Source organism: Caretta caretta, chromosome 3, assembly GCF_965140235.1.
Source record: "Caretta caretta isolate rCarCar2 chromosome 3, rCarCar1.hap1, whole genome shotgun sequence".
In the NCBI taxonomy this organism is placed as follows: domain Eukaryota; kingdom Metazoa; phylum Chordata; order Testudines; family Cheloniidae; genus Caretta; species Caretta caretta.
Window position 1 is genome coordinate 135,146,442 of NC_134208.1, and position 14,678 is coordinate 135,161,119.

Here is a 14,678-nt window from a genome sequence, read left to right on the forward strand (position 1 = left end):
AGCTCTCTAGCTGGCATTGTCATACAGTCACATCCACGGTAGATCACAGAGGGGAACAGGCAATATGGATTGCACAAGCTTCCCCACACTGTCCTGCCATTGTGCCTCAAACAATCCGCTAGGGATGTGACTGATTCATTCTCCATGGCCCATTCACTTATACAACTGTGCTGAACGCGCTAGTTGTGTTGATAGCAAGACTACCAACCGGACAATAACTTTCATGAACTAGTCACATGAGCTGGATTTCAACCAACATCTTCATGCAAAAGGCTCTATAACCCATTACTGATTTCTGGAGCTATCCAGCCCCTACCACTGTACCCACATGGCGATTTGACTCACAGCATATTGCACACAGTCCATTAGTGGTTACCACAAGATCACAAATAGGAAAGTAGAACTGGTACAAAATGCTACTTCTTACTTAAAGAGGGACATTTCTCCCTTCATTTTTCATTTCACATACTATTTCATAAGTGACCTTCATTGTGAAGGAAAAAATACAAGATATTTTTTTCATATCTTGTATCCAACTTCCTATACTAAAATCTCTGGCTAGAATAAGTCACGATTATATCAGTTCTCAGGACATCATATTATGCTGCATCAAGGCTGGTACCTGTGTCTTTGCCAGCCACCATTAGGGCCTGCTAGTATTAAAACAAAACAAAAATCCTTGTGCAGCTTTATTTAAAGATTAACTACATCAAGACAGTATAAAGACATCATGGCATCCACAGTAATTCTATTGGTTTTATTTTTAGAAGTAATATCACAGGATTATAACCAGACTGATAGAAATCTGCTCCAAATTTAAGGGAAATTCTCCTGGTTTCCTTGCAGAAAAATGTTTGTCAGTTCCTGACCAATGTGACCATGTCTCTCTTTTCAAACTGTTTTCCTTTGAAAGCCCTTATGTATGCAGTGGTCTGGTATGCAACTCCTTCCCCTCCCCCATTTAGAGATTTGTAGTTCTGCTCCTTTTTCATTGTGATAACTCCTGAAGCCCTCATCTTCTTCTGAGCAGCAAAACGGCTTTCTGAAATGCAGGCCTCTGGAAGATGGAAAACGATACCCCTCGGTTTGGGGATCGAACTTCCTGCTTCTTCTTCAACAATAGGGTGACCAGATGTCCCGATGTTATTGGGACCATCCCAATATTAGGGGCTGTGTCTTATATAGGCAGCTATAGCCCCCTCCATATTAAAAAAAAAAAAAAGTGTCCCAATTTTATACACTTGCTATCTGGTCACCCTATTCAGTGGTCAAACCCACTCCCTGCCTGCCCCTGATTAGAAGGATTTGGAGGGGGGGAAAAAAAAGAAAAAACTCCACAAGTGAAACCTCACAGAATTTCCCTACCCTCACGGCCCTCTCCCAGAGAGTTTCTCATAGGAAGGAGCAAGCTAGTCTTTTGATCTCTCTTTTTATTTCATTCTCACTTTCTTGTTTCTCCCTGCTGCTGCTGTTTGAATGGCAGTACTCAAAGGCCATAATCCTTTATGCTACAGGGGTTCTGTTAGACAGGCTAGGCCCCAAACCAGAGGTTTAAATTTAAATGTATTATTTGTACTGTACTGTCGTAGTGGCCAAAGGTCCCAGTCAAGATCAAGGCCACATTGTGTTGGGCATGGTGTAAATATGTAGGACGACAGTTCTTGCCCTGAACTTCTTACAACCTGCAAGTGCCTCATACAAAGGGCGACATTTTTTCCCAAGGTTACAGTGTCAAATATAATAAAGTATCTGACCAACAGCTTGGGCATCATCACCATCTTATGGACTGCCCCAGGGGCCATCTGTTCAAAAAAGAGGCATCCACAGGAGAGCAAATACTTTGGTTGCAGCAAGTTTTTCCTCTCTCAGATGAACACAATTTATATACTTACCAAGGCCCCTTGTTTAACACAAGATGCAACAAACAACAAGAGGCCAGGGAGGCTTCAGGGCACTCTGCAAAGCACAGTTTCTGGGAAGTGCTCGGTGTCTGGGATGGATGGAGTGTTTTCACCTGCAGTCTTTTCATTGATAATTGTTTGGTGGTTTATTTTTGTGGCATGATGAGGGTGAATTGACAGATTTGTGGTGTTGGATGGTTTTGGATTTAAAAATAATAATAATAAATAATAATAATTCAGCCCAGGAGAGGCACACTTTTTATTTTTCTGAAAATCAAAATAAATAAAATAAAAATATATTAAAAATATATAAGATTTTTAAGCTCTGCACTCTTTATATCATCTATGATGCTATCAGTAGGACAGGTATGGATTTCTTAAAATAGATTATTTTTATCTTGGCAGTGTCCCTTTAAAGCAAGTTACCCACATACACACACACATATATGTTGCAAAATCATCTCCTGTGACATTTGTAGCCTTTGTTGATAGAGGAAAGAAAGCGACACATAGTAAGAGAGATCTTATCAAGCTTTTATTCACACACAAACCTTTAAATCAATAATGAATTAAACCTTTTAAAAATGCTAATGTTGGCACTTATACAGAGAGACCAATGGACATAGTAAGTACCGATTCATAATTAGCCTTGCATCTTTTGCCAGTTTAATATAACTTCAATACGGGCAGCATTTTATTTGAAAAGGGATGTTGGTGCATTTATGAAAACAAACCCAAATCAAAATGCTATTGACAGAACAGCAGAGGAGGTACTGGTCTTGGAAAAGATGTCCCTTTGAATGTGATTAGCCTGGGGGAGGCAGAAGGTTTATAAGCAGGTTGGGTATTTTAAGACCTATGTTAGTTCTGAACTTGGTTGCTGAGCTGTATTGTTTTCTAGAATTCTCCCAGGAAGTTTAGAGCTATTCTTGAAAGAGGAGGCTCCAGGTATATTGCTTTGAATTGGCATAGCATTGTTCATCTGAGGTTATCGAAGCACTGCACTGATGAATGATATTCTTGTGGTTAAGGTACTGAACTGGGACTCAGGAGATGTGGCCACTCTTCCTCGCTCTGCCACAGACCTGCTGTGTGTCCTTGGCAAGTCACTTAACCACTCTGTGGCTCAGTTCCCCATCTGTAAATTTTTATATTATTTCATTACACCACATGGGTGTTGTGCTACATGCTTTACTGAATGTATCGTCACATCTCATACTACAGTAATGAGTACCGTTGAAAATTCTATGAACAAACAGTAACATCAATTAGATACTAGAAATATCTATGATAAATATTCCTTTTGGATTCTTATACTGTGCAGATTACCATGCTCTCAATGGTCAGATTGATTTAATAGTGACACTAAATATTTACAAGTCTTGACCTCTTAACACCCTACAGATAGGTGAACTGAAGGACAGAAAGGTTAAGGACCCAAGATCTGTCCCAAGAATTCTTTAAGACACTAGTTCTCATACAGGGAAAACAAATCAAACAAATGTGTAGTTGTCAGACCAAGCTGCTTTAGAGAGCTACAGTATTCCAGAAAAGTTGGATTTTCTAAGATCAGGGAGGGAAAAAAAAAGTTCCTTTTTCAAACTCTTGTATCCCCATGAAGAGTTGTTGGATTACACCTGGGCAAGGAGGCAGTCTTCTATGGCGAGGGAACAGGCACAACACATTTCAGCTGTAAAGCTCTTTTTAATTGAGGGTATTCTAGTTTTGGTTTTCCCCAAAACCAGACTTTAATCGGAAGCAAGTTATAACCTTGCTGGAGGAGCCACTAATGTTGTTATTGTACAATAGTTGAGTAAGCTTGGAAAATGCTTTGGATCTGCAGGGATGAAAGGCGCTCCGTAAATGAAACCTGATATTTATGATTATTGCTCTTAAGGAACAGAGAGAAACACTTGTGTGAAATATGAATGGCCGGGGCTGCCAAAAAATGTATCACAATGTTGGCTCCAAAGAGCTAGTCCTACTTCTCAGACATGGAGGACAACAATTTAAGAGGTGGAAAACATGAAAGCAGCAAAAGCGCTGCAAAACTAAAGCAGCCAACAGCCAGGTCTGCAGAACAATGGACTACCTGTGTCACCTTTTTCTTCTAGGAGGTTAATTTTCGGGCCACGTGACTGACCGAAACAGACCTGTCACCAACCAGAGATAGACCAATACATCTGGGCTATGATCCCTTTAAGGAAAAACCTGCCACCTCATCAGGACACTGTGAGAGACTGGCCTGAGTGGAATCCTGGTATCCATTTCTGATCTCATTTACACCAGTGAGAATCAGGAGTAACTCTCCACTGAAGTCAATAAAGTTACAATAAGGTAGAATCAACATGAGAAGAATCTGACTCATAGAATCTACTCCTGCTAAATGCCTAAGGGCAGATCCTTGGCAAGTGTAAACCAGTATTGCCTCATTGAAGTCTTTGGAGCTATGCCAATTTACACCAGCTGGGACTCCACCCCTAAACTGGCTTTCCAAGGTTTCAAGTGAGAGTGTCCAGTTAGAGAGGGTACAGGCCTGGTAATGAGAAGGATTCTAATCTCTGCTCTGGGATGGATGATGGCTGGAGAAACTGCCTTACAGTGATTTAAATTAGCTCAGTGTTTAGTTTATCAAAATGAAGGTCATGTGTATAAGTGCCTTCTCAAGGAGAAAATACCAGGTACTAAAAGACTCTTGAATCTAGCAGAGGAAGGCATTACAAGAACCAATGGCTGGAAGCAGAAACCAAACAACTTTAAATTAGAAATTAGGTACACATATTTAACAGTGAGGGTGATTAACTATTCGAACAAATTACCAAGGGAAATGGTGGATTCTCATCTCTTGATGTTTTCAGATCAAGAATAGATACCATTCTCAAACATACAGCTAAAAATAAGTACAGGGCTCAGTACAGGGGTACACGGGTGAAATTCTATAGCCTGCGATATATGTGTCAGACTAGATGATGCAATAGTCCCATCTGGCCTTGAAATCTATGAATCATAGAATATCAGGGTTGGAAGGGACCTCAGAGGATCATCTAGTCCAACCCCCTGCTCAAAGCAGGACTCATCCCCAATTTTTGCCCCAGATCCCTAAATGGCCCCTCAAGGATTGAACTCACAACCCTGGGTTTAGCAGGCCAATGCTCAAACCACTGAGCTATCCCTCCCCCTTGGGTAAGGCACTTAACCGGTTTCTCTGTTCACCCACCAATAGTGCTTACCCACTAGTATAGAGGGCTTTGAGATCTGGGGACGAAAACTACTATATTAGATCAAAGGAATTAAAAAAAAAATACAAGTGCTAAGTACTATTATTATTTACCTCAGAATAAGTGATAGATAGAGGCAGTGTGATCTAGAAGATCTAGTGATCTAGAGGCAGTGTGATCTACCAGCAGTAGGAGACAGGAACTCATGAGTGCCTGTCCGAGCTCCGACACTGACTCACTATGTGGACTTGGGCAAGCCATTTAACCACTCTGCGCTTCAGTCTCCCCATCTGTAATATGGGTATCATACTTAACTAGTCCCTGGGAGAATTGTGAGGGTTAGTTAACATTTTCCATGTTTCATAGTACTGTAAGAAATCTTATGTCATATTTTCATTATACCTTCTGAATCCAGAGGTTTCGTGGAGTTTCACTCAATCAACAGCCATGGAACTACTATCTACTGGATTCAGAGAGGCTACATGTTGTTAAATAGCATGGCTGGCTGTGCACATTGCATGGCTAAGACTTATACTCATCGTAAGAGAGCAAAAGGAGGAATCTTGTAGCCCGGTTTGAAACCTGCACTCTAAAAATTAGTGAGCCAAACCCTGCCCAGGGGCTGTTATGTAGCAGCGTACTTCTGTGGGCTTTTTTTGTCTGAGTGCCTTTGCACCCCTCTAGTACACATACTGAAGGTTGTATATAAGAAATGATGAGAGAGAGTCCTTGGCCTTTTTTTTCTAAGCTATTTAGGCCAACTCTGGCTAATCATGCTTTCCAATTCACACTCAGCCCACTGCCATGGCAACCACTTCAACACGGAGTTCATAGACTACTTCTGAAGCGTACAGCCCTTTTGAGAAACACACAGAGTGATGTGTCACGAGAGGTGTTATAAGGGGAGAACGATCATCCGCTCAGCTGGCACATTCTTCTACACTTTTAAGACTGGTGGTATAAATTATTTCTTTTAACTTTGGCACTTGACTTCCCCTTTTCTTAGAAAATTAACAAAGGCTTATCAAGAAAAATAAAAAGGGGGAAGAGGAACCCACATCTCTAAATTCTCCCATGGCCTAATTTTGTTACAGAAGGAACGTAGCAGAGTATGCCTAGCAACTGCCTTGTAAGAAACCCACAGGAAATTCAAATGTTGAGTAATGATTAGTGTTTTGTGTGTGGAAAAGTAGGATTGGATTTCTGTTTCAGCCAAACCCAGTGAAAGAAAGGCAACAGCCAGCGAGTGCATGGTGAGTGATGTGATCACAATATGGCTCATGATTAGAGATGGGCCCACACTGCAAAATGCAGGCCCAGCTCCAAATTTCCTAAAGTTCAGGGATGTTTGGATCCAGGGATTTGGATTAGGCCTTTACAGAAAGAAGGGTGTGGCTATGATATTGAGATCCATTTCCCCAAAAATCAGGGGTGTTTGATCTGAGGTCCAGGTCCAGGAAGACCCACCTCTTCTTCTATGCTTTGACTAGCATTGCTATTTGACAGATCTTCAGCATCAATCAGTGTTGGGCAAAGCTATCGTAAAATGTTGCAGAAGTGACTTTGAGCATTTATTTTATGATTTTGTTCAGTTTTTTATTCCCCTTTTTCAGTGTGGAGCTGTCAGGGATCTGACTGCCCACACAAGTGTGCGCTAATATATCTTATTCAGCAATGTAAACAGCTTAAAGACAACTGCTGTGGGCAAGATCCTCATGTGGAACTGGGATGTTCTTTAGAGAAGTCTGATGTCATGTATTGGTTATCCTCTAGAAAGGGGTGTGCGTGCACACACATTGATCCTTAACTGGGTGTGCTTATGCTATTTTTATAATCCCAACTCCCAGTGCCAACTGGCCAGCGGCCACAGACAAGGCCAGCCTCTGCCACTACCATCTGCTCACCACTAACAATAAACACCATCCTCCCTGTTACTGACCAAGAAACCAGAAAAAACTAGATGCACCAAAAAACAAATGCATCAAATCCAAAATAAATATCTAACTCAGTTTAAATATGTTATTCCATCCTGAAGCTATAAATCCCTCCTTCCCAGTGCTCCTAGCCACAGGAGAGAATGCTCTAACACCCTCTGTGATTTTCTTCCATGAATGATGTTATAGAGATAAGAGTCAGCTTCCCCCAAGGCACACAGGTAATGGTAGCTAGCAACAACTGGTAGGTAAATGATAGTCAGCAGCTATCTGACTGCCTACTTTCCTGTGGTTTTTATGCACACATGCAATATGCTATAAACTCTGCCCATAGGCTTCCAAGAATATAAAACACTATAGCTTGATTTTAGTTCACATATTTTACTGTGAACCATTTTGCAACTTTGTAATACATATGTACAAAAGTATTACAGATACACACTACGGACAATACCATCCTTATGAAGTGTGAGGTGTGTGCGCAATGGGCCAAATTCTGCTCTGTCATTTCAGTGTAAATCAGTGGAATTACTCAGGATTTACACCAACAGCAGCAGAATTTACTCCAGTGTATCTGTGCAGTCTCCAACATTCCTGGGATGTAGGGAAGTATTTTAGAGATGGGGAGCTCAGGCACAGAGAGACTAAGACACTATTGAAGTTAATAGGGTCTTCCCACTGAACTTTAGATCAGGCTCCCTGTAACTTGCCCAAGGTCATGCAGTGAGTCTGTGGCACAGCCAGGAACAGAGCCTAGCTCTCCCGAGTTGCAGTCCAGAGTCTTACCCACCCGACCCTCTTTATCCAAGCATACCTAAATCTTTAGAAGCTGGGATAGTCGTGTCATTCAGTTAGCCGATATAAGTGAACAGTATAATAGAAAATACATTTTGCATCTGTTTTATTTTCTGCATTCTCTTCTCTGACAAAGAGATCTGACCAATCCCTTTGTAACACCTAAATAATACATCCTTCAGAACAGCTGCAGACTTTCCATATTGGAGACTCTTTTAAAGTTACATAGGTGCACAGAGCCTGTACTGCAATACGATCCCCTCTCAAAGGAATGCACACCATCTTCTCTAATCATAGTCTAGACAATACAGATATTTTTCCTCTCAGGAAAATCATTAGTTTACACACCCTGTAGGAACTACCATACTGCATCATAGCATCAGATCTCTCTCATCTTGTATCCACTGCTGGGAGTTGACCTGCCTCCCACATGCGTAGATTAGAAGTTCAGAAGAAACCACCCCTGTGGACAACTAGAGGATTTCTAACACCTACCTCTGAAGCAACTGGCTCTGGTCACTGTCAAAGACAGGATACTGGATTAGATGGACCTAAGGTGTGATCCAGCATGGTAAATCCTGTGTTTCTGTGATTAGAGTGGGATAGCTAACCGAGCTGGATGAATACTGTGGAAAAGCATTTATGAGCATTTTTTTATGCAAACTGCCTAATTTAATTCAAGAGGATTTGAGCCCCTTCTCTTGTCCATGAACATTTGTACAAGTGATTTTTTTTTTCCTCCCGAGTGCTCCTGGAAAGGGAATTCTCATGGATGGTTGTGCGGATGTGTTCACCTAGGGGTGTTCACATAGGCCTTTTCAGATCTCCCTCCTCCTATTTATAAAAGTTTTAGTCATCCATTTAGGAAGCAGAAATAATACTATGTTAGGTAAATGACTAAAAGCACACTGTGAATAACTCAAAGACACAGTTAAAGAAAAGAGTTCCTGGAGAATACAGAGCCTAACATTGATTCACATAAAATAGTCATCAAACAATCATGAATAAGAAACACAGTGACTGCTTGTAGACAATTCAAGAAATAAATAAAATAGAATAGAATAGAAATGCAGCCTAAATTCATTTGATGGATTATCCTCTACAGATCTTTTACCAAGCTATTCTAGTCAAATGGATTAAGTTAGGTATTACCACTACACAACAGTTAAGGACCTGATTTGGAGAAGAATCCACCTAGAACTGCAGGGGGGGAATGTTGATAGACAGAATGTAATTCCTCCTAGTTGGAATCTGGCCATTACCCCCAATACAAAATGTATAGTACATTGTATTACAAGTTTGCAACTTCATCCACAGGCAAAACGAAAGGCTTAAGAGCTACAGGCAACGACCAACTTGTTAACTAATGTATTGCAAAAGTTAGCTTCAGGAGGAAATGCAATACAAACAACATTCATAATTAGCCCCAACATGTACCTGAGTCTTTGCCAACCACAGTAAACTTTCCATGTTCCAAACCCTGCCAGAGCCTCCAGTGAATTGCTGCCAACACCATCAGTTCCTGGATCAGGAGGAGGGATATTTCCCTGATGTTCAGGACTTCCCTCCTTTCTCTGCACAGAGAGCTCAGCACTTTGTAAACCCCTTGCCACCAGGAGGCAGAAATACTGAGCATGCTCAGATCATTTTGATTAAGCAGGTGGTATGTATCAGGCAGAAGAAAAACAGGGTGGGAGGGAAAGATGCAGGAAGTGCAAAGAAAGGAATGAGGGAGTTCAAGAGAAGAGAGGAATATAGACAGGAGATTCAGACTAGATGTCAGAGACAGCTCCCAAGAAGGTTCTAAAGAGGGTGGTAGCTGGAGGCATAGATATCCCCTCTTTGTGGCAATAAGTGGTCCCTAGCTGTCCACCACTAAGGATGTTTTTAATGGTGGGACCCTGTCTGCCAACCATCTGTTCCAGCTTGGGTTTATTGCCAAGGCTCTTTTTGGGGTCAAGCCATCCTTTGACTATGGATCATTACTGTGCAGGTTTCTCCTTGCATGGGACAATAAGTGGAGCTGCTTGTGCTGTGTGTTGCAGTCAGTTTAATTGAATGTTTTCTGTTGTTTTATTTATGCTCCAGGAGGGTCTGTAAAGATACAAACTTGCAGTTCTGCCATTTAGCAGAGTGAGCAGGGCTGTGGCAGGCACAGGCCTCGCTAGCACCTTTGTTTGTACAGGGCTTAAAGGTCAAGCTGGGGCTAAGGTCAGGTGAAGGTGGGCAAGTACGTAATGGAGGAGGGAGAGTAGCATGAAGGGCAGTAAGAGAGAGGCCAGCAGCAAAGGGTCCCATAAGCAGGGCTTAGGGGGATACAGTTCCCCTTCCTGTATTAAAAATTGAGGGAGAGCACTCCTTGCCCCCTCCTCTTTGACTGACTGGAGCAGGGACTGCTCCCCTTCTGCTTCAGTCTCCTCTGACAGGAGGGAGAGAGAGGGTGGAGATCATAATAACGAGCTAGAGAGGACTCTCTGGCTTGAAGGAGGTAGCGGGACAGCCCTTGTGTTGATCGTTGTATCTGAATAACCACAACAAACCCCATGGAACAGTGAGTTCCCAACCCAGACCCAGCTGTAGAAGTACAATCTCCAACTTGTGAGGGCACACCAAATTTCATCAGGCCGTATAATGCTAAGGCAGGTTAGTCAGGTTATAATTGGCTCCTTCTGGGACTCCCAGAAGCTGCAGCATTCTTCCCAGCCAGAGTGGCACTCAGTGAAATTGAGAACTTGCCTCCTACCTTTTGGAAGGAATTTCTCAGATGCTTCCAATCTGATCTTTAAAACCAAACAGCTCAGCTGTGAGTATAAGCAAAGCGGAAACCCATCCACAGTAATGGGAAAGAGTTTTTGGAAGGTAATGGTTGATCATTACCATTTTTGATACTTACAAGCGATGATCATGTCACTTGAAAAGATTAACTTGTACCCACACCGCATGGGATGAACCTTCTCCTAAAATCAGACCTTTCTTTGCACAGAAGTCCATGTAATCAAATAGTGCTTTGTTAACATAATCCCTTGACATAAAGCTACAATAAAGTTATAGCGTCAGATACCAGAAAGGACTTGGTAACCCTGTGAATGGGCTGAGTCCCTTTCCTGCTATCTCAACTCAGCACACACAGACTGGATTAATGTCCAAAATCTACCCCCTTCCTGGGGTTTGCTTTAATTGCTTAACTTCAGTAACAAAATATAAACCTCAGCCAAAGTTTTCCTGGTCTTGGCTTGTTCCTAGAGAGCTTCCTTACAAGATATCTTTGTCTCTAATACCATCTTCTCATCAGACCAGGACCCACACTTTTATACCCAGTATTAGAGATAATGAGCCCCACCTGGTCTGCTTTACAGTATGAGTCAGTGAAATATTTCTGCATCTTTCTGTAGAAGCCTAAACTCTGACATCCTGTGACATGCTCCTCCTAAGAGGAAGATAGTGTGTTGGTTACAGTACTGGATTGGGATGCAGAAGATCTGGGGTCCATTTCCAGCTCTGTCACAGACTTCCTGTGTGACGTTGGGAAAATCGCTTAACCCAGTTCCCCATTTATAAAATGGGGGTAAAAATACTTCTTTTGTCTGTCTTGTCTATTTAGATTGTGCATGCTTTGGGGAAGGGACTGTTTATATAGTGCCTGCTACAAAGGGGCTTTAACTCACTGGGAGCCTCTAGGTCAGTGTTTTTCATCCTTTTTTCATTTGCAGACCCCTAAAATATTTCAAATGGAGGTGTGAACCCCTTTGGAAATCTTAGACATAGTCTGTGGACCTGTAGGGGTCTGTTGACCACATGGTGAAAAACACTGCTCTAGGTGCTACTACAAAATAAACAACAATAATAACAACATGCCCCTGTTTTTGTACATCAATTCAAAGAAAATGTCAGGTGGACTAAACCAGGAAAGTAGACCCCAAATACTCGTTTAAAAAGCCCCCAAACAAAGAAAAAAAATGAAACAGCATAGCGCAGGAAAGAAGAAACATATTGCTGTGACCAAAAGTGAAGTTAAAATCCCTGTGGATGAAAGAATTTAATGTAGTTATCAGTATTTCAGGAATCCCAATATAGGACCATAAAAAAAAAAAACAGCATGTGTAAATATCCAAAACACTGCCTGAATGAAAATGGAGGTACTAATTTGACAAGACACCAACCTAGTTAGTGCTGAAACCACCCTAACCAAAATGCTGGTCACAGACATTTGTTTTTAGGAGAAGCCTAATGAGTGCTAACACAGTTAAATATGATGGAGAAAGAGGACACCGTCCCCAACATAGTTAAAATGCTAGACAGTCTTTAAATGTATTTGGGACCTAATAGTGTTCTGTTCATCTCCCTGAGCCATGCCAGAACCCTGGTGCGATAAGGTGGAGGTGCTGAAGTAACTAAGCAGGCCAGTTAACTGCCCAGGCTGCACCTGAAGAAGGAGAAAGGGAGCAGGCCATTAATTGGAAATGGCCTCAGCTAGGCAGGAACAGGACAGTCTGTACAGAGCTAGGAGCTATGAATACCAAGGGGCTGTAAGGAAGTAGACTACAGTCAGTTCCGGGGATGAGGGCGCTGACAAACCCACAGGGAAGGGAAGCTAGATAAGTAGGAAGAGACCCAGACTAACAGTAGCAAGAGGTAGGAATGTACAGACCGTAGTAGCTTATTATAAGGTCCCTGGTCTGAAACCCAGTGTAGAGAGTGGGCCTGGGTCCCCTACCAGCCACTGGGAAGTAGCACAGGGTATTGGAGATGCTAGCCAAACAGCTAGTCTGGAAGGACTTTGATTTCCCTGGAAGGGAAGGACCTTAGTGACCTGGAGGGCCAAGCCACAAACAGGAAGCTGCAGCTCCATGAGTGAGAGGGACTGCAGAGTGAAAGATGAGGGGTAGAGACATTACCAGAGGGCTGTGGTGCCTGGCAAGAGCTAATCCCCAGAGCTTCCAGGAGGAGTCACCATGTGTGGTGAGTGGACCCTGTGATGCCTAGACATAGATGAGAACAGCTTCAGTACACTTTAGAGATACAGGTAAGACACAGTTCCCTGCTATGCTCCAAAGCCAAATACAGCACTGAGACAATAGTGTTATAATGGAGTCTTCTGATCCATGGTTGTATTTGTAATGTAGAGATGACTCCCTACTGTCATTTGCCTACCCTTAGGTGCTGGAACTAAAGGTGCTGGGGGTGCTGCTGCACTGTCTGGCTTGAAGTTGTTTTCATCATATCCAGGGTTTACAGTTTGGTTCAATGGCTCTCAGCACCCCCACTATACAAATTGTTTCAGCACCCCTGTCCCTACCCATTGCAAACAAGGCCCCTCCTTGAAAACTATGTTAAAACCATGCTCTAGACTACCTACAGTCTAGTTATACATCCAAATCCACCACATTGAGACGCCAAAACACAATAGTTCCCCATCTGTATTAGAATATGGTTTTGTCACGCATGTGTGACCAGGACCAAATCATGTTCTAACCATATTACATCCCTCAGGCCAGATTCTAATCGCATTTACTCCAGAGCATATTCACAGTAACTCCTTTGGCATCAGTGATCTCTCTCTGGTTTTACTTTGAAGTAACTGAGGTTAGAATGTAGTCTTTATATGGTTAGAACAGAGTTTAGTCCATTTCACGCAGGTAAAACTGAACCACGTTACAGCACGATCAGATGACAATCCTGTTTGTTAAAACATAATGTTCCAGTGCAGTAAATGTTTGTACACCAGCTGTAAGAGGAGAATATAGCAACCTTATCAGAGAGAGAGAGAGCTTAAGTGTGTGTGAACTTAAGCTCTGACAATGTCACAATTTGTAACCCAGTTTGTAATGCAACTGGCAGGGAGGGCTCGAAACGTGACTGACATCTTCACTGCACATGGCTAATACTCTGTTAGTAGCTGTGACAGCTAAGAATGCTTCGCCCCCGCCAGGGGCCTAGGCTGGTACATTGTTGTCTTCCAGCAGCTGGTTCGGCACACTAGTGTTTTGCTGTGTGGAGAGGACACCCTGACTCTGTGTGTGTGTAACTGGTTTGGCCAGTTCTCCTGCCTCCCAGCTGCCTGTGTGGTAGAACGTCCCAGAGTGCATTGCCCCACAGGCTGCCGCTCTGTGTACATGTTTCCAGGTGCTCTACCCACTGCTAATGCCCCAGGAGTGAGCTGCCTAGATTTTCCCAGGGTTAACTGACACAACCCAGGCAATGGCGTGTGTATGTGCCAACACAACTGCGATGGCAGAAAACTGCTGAGTGGACACAAATTGAGCCCTCTTCCTTGTACCCAGGGACCATGCCTCTAACTGGACAGGAGATCACCGCTGTGACTGCAACATGGATGGGCCTTTAAGGACATTTGCACGTATTACCCCTGATTCCTTGCCAGAAACATTGTGCTTGAAAGTGGTGCCTCGGGGAACAACGCATGAGATCCCATTTCATCCCCCTTACCCTCTTAGAAAAAGGAGGTGAATGGAATCCAATCCTGAGCCTGCACTCTCCACACAACACCGAAATGAACAGAAGTGGGTCTGCATCCATGTTTTTACCCAGATTCCTAGGCGTTGCTGCCTTTTATCTCCTGCATTCATTCGTTTTAATCAGCCCCCTTCAGCACAGCAGATCAGCTTAAAAAATCAGTCAGAGGGTACCTTTGGATTGTTTTATGGTGTGGGTAAGGAGCATCTGTCCACACAAACAGTAAGGGAGAGTGTGGGGCAAAGAGAAGGAACACACTCAAGGTTCAGTCCTGTGAGGTTCTGAGTACCTATAACTACCAATGACTTCTGTGGGTGTTGGGGGCACTTGGAACCTTTTGGGGCGCTCTGGGTACTTCA

General features: G+C 42.8%; 1 long non-coding RNA gene across 1 annotated transcript in view; it reads right to left on the reverse strand.

Moving 5' to 3' along the window:
• Positions 1-9,417, reverse strand: part of LOC125633886 (uncharacterized) — a 253,517-nt gene extending 244,100 nt beyond the window's left edge. The window contains exon 1 of the long non-coding RNA XR_007355722.2: positions 9,286-9,417. This is a non-coding gene — a long non-coding RNA (uncharacterized LOC125633886). The remainder of the gene's footprint in view (positions 1-9,285) is intronic.
• Positions 9,418-14,678: the final 5,261 nt, after the last annotated feature.